Source organism: Triticum dicoccoides, chromosome 7B (assembly GCF_002162155.2).
Source record: "Triticum dicoccoides isolate Atlit2015 ecotype Zavitan chromosome 7B, WEW_v2.0, whole genome shotgun sequence".
Taxonomy (NCBI): Eukaryota; Viridiplantae; Streptophyta; class Magnoliopsida; order Poales; family Poaceae; genus Triticum; species Triticum dicoccoides.
The window spans coordinates 536,120,618-536,126,828 of NC_041393.1; positions in this window are offsets into that span (position 1 = coordinate 536,120,618).

The following is a 6,211-nucleotide window of genomic DNA, read 5'->3' on the forward strand; positions in this document are numbered from 1 at the left end:
TCACGAGTATTGTATTTAGGTATTGCAAATCATTCAGCACGTGCTGTCGGTCTTATCTATTAGCATCGCACAGGAGTTTCAGCTGGCGCTCAATGAGACAGCAAGAAGGATAGCATGTTCACTGGTCATGTAAGTCCATGTTAAATTGAACGGAGTTAGTTCATGTGCACTTCTGCTTGTCATGATTCTATCATTGCCATCTGGTATTACTTGATGAAAATCGATGAGACTATTGACTCCTAATTATCTTGTGAAAATATTGTGAGTTATCCAGAATTCCATTGACCATAGCTTCAGATATTTGTGCATCATAATACTAATCTGCCATACATACGTTTGTGGGATTCCAACTCCAATTCGGTAATATTTTTAGACAGAACAAATACCAGTCGGATTTCACTATGAATTTAGAGTATCTGATTCAGCCTATAGGCAGTCATATGGGTCATCACTACATAATTATCGGTAATTTTGAGTTACGATTTACCCTTTGTCTTCTGTCTCCTCTAGACATCTTTATAAATAACCATCATTGGTTAATCTCCGGAGGGCTATGTACCTGTTAGCTACCTTCAGTCTGCGATCAAGACAATGTTATCAGACATTCAAACATTTTAATTATTCACCATGCAGTTCCCTCTGTCCTATTTGTTATTTCCTTTTTCTTTTAGTTCAGGTTTGGTAAGGTGTATGATCTGTCAGCCTGGGTAGGTCACTTGGGGGCGGCCATTGTTGTTGTTGTTGTTGCCTTATGGTTGTGTTTCCGATTTTGGTATTGAACATCTGCCACTCCCCGTGACCTGCCGCAAGCCCCGCATAAGTTTCGCTTGATTGTCAGCTTCTTCAATTACCTTAAAAGGTGCAGAGCTAAAGGTGTCACCAACATATTATTTATCCTTTCCATACTTAGAGGATCATGACCGTGTTGAGGGGTTTGTAGGGTCATCTACTGTGGTTGTTCTAGGGGTACTTCATTTTGAGTGTGTGCCCTATGTAGTTGGCTCGCTTACCTCAGGGTCAGGGATTTATGGTGATAGTTGTTTGACATCGTTACTATCGATGAGGGTGTGTTCGCGTTTTGCTACGATTAAGCCATCTTTGTTCAATTTATCGGGGGTTGTCGGTACATCTTCATGTGGCGGCTGATGGGCCTTTTGTTTCTTGATTTATCAGGGTAATGAGTGGTAAACTGGAACCACTTACCAGACTTAGTGTTGGAATTTCCATGTGAATTACCTTCTTTCTCTACTTCAACTAGATTAGTAAATGGGATCTAAATTTAATTAAAATTGACATGAGTGCAGTATAAGTTGATTGAGTTCCATTTTGAGTACAGTCATGATAATCCCCAAGTGCGGGGAATCATCATAGCAATTCCCAAAGGTGGAAGTGATAAGTATGGAGTGTCGAACACACAAGGAGCTAAATGTAAGATTAATATTCTCTCAAGTCCTATCTGCCACTGATACGACTCTACGTACACCGAACGTTTTCTTCCAACTAGAAACGAGAAATAAAACTACGTTGTGGGTATGAAGAGGATAACTTTGCATGATATCGGAGAGCTAAAACATAAAAGTAGGTGTTGTTATAATAAAGTTAGAATATATTACTAAATATTATAAATAGCGAGTGTGGAATAATGATGGGTCGGTGTGCGGAATTATCCTAGGCAATTGTTAGCAAGACCGGTAGTCGTCATTGCAATTTCATATGAGGGAGAGGCATAAGCTAACATACTTTCTCTTCTTGAATCATATGCAGTTATGATTGGAACTCTAGCAAGCATCCGCAACTACTAAAGATTATTAAGGTAAAACCCAACCATAGCATTAAAGCATCAAGTCCCCTTTATCCCATAAGCAACAACCCCCTTACTCGGGTTTATGCTTCTGTCACTCAAGCAACCCACTATAAGCGAATCATAAATGTATTGCAACACCCTACAGCGGGAATGTCTCACGCTTGCGCGACACGGAGGGCACAATAGGACAGCACCAAAATAAAACATACAACTCATACCAATCTAGATCATCAATCAACCCAAGGACCAAAGATATCTACTCAAAACATCATAGGATGGCAACACATCATTGGATCATAATATGTGGCATAAAGCACCATGTTTAAGTAGGGATTACAGCGGGGTGCGGGAGAGTGGAGCGTGTAAAAGAGATAAGGATGGTGATGATGATGGTGATGTTGATGAAGACGATCACCGCGGCGATGATTCCCCTCCTGATGGCACTCCGGCGCCATCGAGAGAGAGGAGGAGAGGTTCTCCCCTTTGTGCTTCCTCCTCCATGGCCTCCCTCCTGGATGGGGAGAGGTCCCCCTCTGGTCCTTGGCCTTCATGGCTATTATGGCCCCTCCGAGATCCTTCCCCATGGCCTCCGGTGATGATGGCCCCCTCCGGCAGGGTGCCAGAGAGGGCCTAGATTGATTTCTCGAGGCTACAGAGGCTTGCGGCGGCGGAACTTCCGATCTATGTTTGTTTCTGGGGGTTTCTTTATTTATAGGAATTTTTGGCATCGGTTTCACGTCAGGAGGGGGGTCTCCAAGTCATCCACGAGAGACAGGGGCGCGCCCAGGGGGTAGGGCGCGCCCTCCACCCTCGTGGACGGCTCGGGACTCTTCTGGTCCATCTCCGATGCTCCGTGGGCTTTTTCTGGTCCATAAAAAATCATCAAAAATTGGCACGTCAATTGGACTCCGTTTGGTATTCCTTTTCTATAAAACTCAAAAACAAGGAAAAAACAAAAATTGGCACTGGGCTCTAGATTAATAGGTTAGTCCCAAAAATCATATAAAATAACATATAAATGCATATAAAACATCTAAGATGGATAATATAATAGCATGAATATACTTCATAAATTATAGATACATTGAAGACGTATCAAGTCACACGGTCAAGTTCTTGATGTGTTCAGTTAAGCAATTTCCAAATAGGCTAAAATTACTTCAGAATTTTCAACTGCAACCAGTTAAAATGTTTATCAGGCTATAAACAATTAGTAGATGGAGTGTAGTTTTTAGTAAAGCTAGGATGTGCACGGCTAAGTCTACCATTACTCATTAGCGCTTATTGCTAACTTCTAGGATTTGACAAGTGATCATGTTACAGTTGAACACCATATTTTGTTGTCAGAACGTATTGAGTTCTAGAGCAGTCAGAAATTAGACGAACAAGCCCTTCCACTGACAGACTATTATAAAACACAGAGAAAGACAAAAACCAAGATATGTGAAACCTTTGTGTCCCTTACCAGTGCGCGAACAGGTGAACAATTATTACTTTCTCATCATTGGAGCTATGATGCTAATTGTTTTATGTTTAGAAGAAAAAACGCCGGAGTTAGAAATGTAGGCTTCACATCAGAATAACTTGCTGGCATGGATTGTAGGTTGTAACTGATTGGTAAACATCATCTCCGTCTATTTATTGCTCTCACCAGGGCACCCTACAAATCAAAGCCTCATAGGAAGTGTTGGCCTTCCATTCATAATTCATTTCTTATTTTTACTATTTTGCAGATATAAACATCAGCTGCTAAGAATTAGTTCAACTGATTTGGTCAAAGAGACATTTTTATGGTGGATATTGCATATCAAGTCTTTTGAATCTGGATAAATATAATCATAATTGTAGTCTCCACTGCCGGTTTATAGTCTTTCTGTCGATTTGTATATTGACATTATATTTTTTTAAATCTTTTCAACAAGAGGATGTGATGAGTCTTACAAAACACCATAGAGACCATTGATAGTTAAGTTATCTGAATTAATTTGGTTGGAACAAATCAACCAGGTTGTTCCTTTTATTCATATCTTTTGTACAAACCAATGCAAGCTGCTGTTTTCCAAGATGTGACTATATGAAAGATGTCTACATCTCAGTTAAAATGGTGCAGAAACTAAGAGACTAGTTCCTATTCTGGACAGTGGATTGATTTTGTTAATAGCTTAGTGTCATTTGAGCTTTCAGAGGAGTTCCCTTCATCCATTGGTATTATTCTGAAAATTGTTATGTTTGTTGTTAAGATTTCTTGGCAATTTTCTTGACCCTATTTATAAAGTATCACAGATCATGGGAGATCATAGCGAATACAAGCCATGGTTAGTCGAGATGGAGGAAAACAACAAATGAGTTGGGCATCCCCGTTAGGGACAGACGACCGCCATGAGGTCAGTTCCTTGCTAACAATGTTTCTGATTAAAAGTACGTGCATTCATTGATCATTTTATTAAGTTTCTTCTATGAATGAGTACTTGCGACATTGTATACATCTGTTGCGCAAAATTATACTAGCAATGCAAGCCAAAGATATGAATAATGGCAAGCGTATCTACTAAAGCATATACCCAGTTGCGTTGAACCTACCAGATTGAATGAAGCCTCTGCATACAGTTACAGACCTTCTAGCACTCTTGAAGCCGCTGAAGAGAAAGCATCAGAGAAACTCATCGCTTCTTTATGCAGAAAGTACAAGCCTGGCATGTGTGTTAAGTAGCATGTTAAATAATATGTAGTTATTTTTTGCGGAGTAAATAATATGTAGTCAGAATCACAGGCTTGGGTGCCTGGTAAACACCGTGTCGCTTAAGTGGGTAGTAAACACCCTGGAGCTTTCCCAGTTATGAAGCAACTGTAAGAAATATAAGTAAAGTACCTATGTTAGGCTTGTTAATTTGAGGTATTGTTTATGTTGCACACCTACACCCCATGCTCACATTCAGGGTTCCTATGGGCAAATGCCACAAAAAAACATCATGTTACTACTGGGAAAAGTAAACTTCAAACACATTCATGAACCATGTCTCGGATCGAACATGCTGGACAAACAAAAATATGATACAAATGAAGCAGCATCATTTTCCCCCTTAAATAAACATCTTTATTCATAACAACATCTAACTTTCTCTTTACATCTGAGAAGGCTATCATGAGTAATAATTTTGATGGCTTCTACTACCTACCCCAGGGAGTGTTAAGCAGCATCCATGCCATCTGCTAATGTGCTTTTCTGCAACTGACTACTACTACTGCGTATTGATAGAAGCATGACTGATGAACGCATTAGGCCTTGTACAATGCAAGGCGCTCAAGGGAGGTATTTAGAGAAATAAATCAATGTTTTCTTTAAGCGCCGATGCTTATTTATATAGGGTAGATGTTTAATTAGGCGTTTTTCCTATAGAAATAAGCACAGGTGCTTCAGAAGAATCCGGTTTATTTTTCTAAGTACCTAGCATTGTATAGGGCCTTAGTAGCATAGAAGAAATGCCAAAGCGGCCAACACGACATAGTTTCTGGCTATAATGCCTGGGATGTCATCGTAGTGAAGTCCAACAATATCTCTGCACAGACTGCTAACTAACATTCCACCTGTCTACCATGAATTCCATTTGTAGAGGAGAACGGAGATGCCTATAGCCACCCGCCAACTCCTTGCCTCTTCCTGAATCTTCCCAAGAATCAGGTCTCTCGCTGGGCTTTGCATTGTTGAAAACGATGTCATTCCAGTGCGTCCACAACATCCAAAGGATGAAAATGATCACAAAACAAACATTCTTCAAGGAAGCATGACTGTTATCAGAAATTCATTATTCAGCGATCCTAGCAACATAAGGTGAAATGCGCAACCAACTAGCTGACTATAATATACCACGTACAAATAAAAATATGAGACTTAACTCAAGGCTGAAGAACTGCGTAGCAAGGCGCGCGTGAGACTCTAGTTATATTACTAAACATGAACAAATGGTCCCGAATTAGAACAATTACATACGAGGGTGGGTTCTCCGTCCACAAGCTTGAAGGGTGAACTAAGATATACTCCCCAACTAGCCATCACAAAGGTCTTAATGCTTGTTGCCTTGGCCACTTGGATGATCTGGAAACACCGCAACACATGCATCATTAACGGCGACACTCCTTCACATACCCGCCTGGTTACCGCAATACAGGAGGAAGCTCGTACCTGGGCTAGAGCAGGTGCCAGAGGGCTAAGCATAATCATCCATGTAACCTGAAACTATGCTACTTGGGGCCGAGAAACCCCTCTCTCTATGCTCAATCACGTCCTCACATGTGCCTTCCAGTGTGTGCTATATGAGGATCACCACCACATGTACTTTTCTACCCTCTATCAATGGAGCGATACACATCATGCACATTTGTAAAAGAAGACTTGCAAGCTTATTGGGT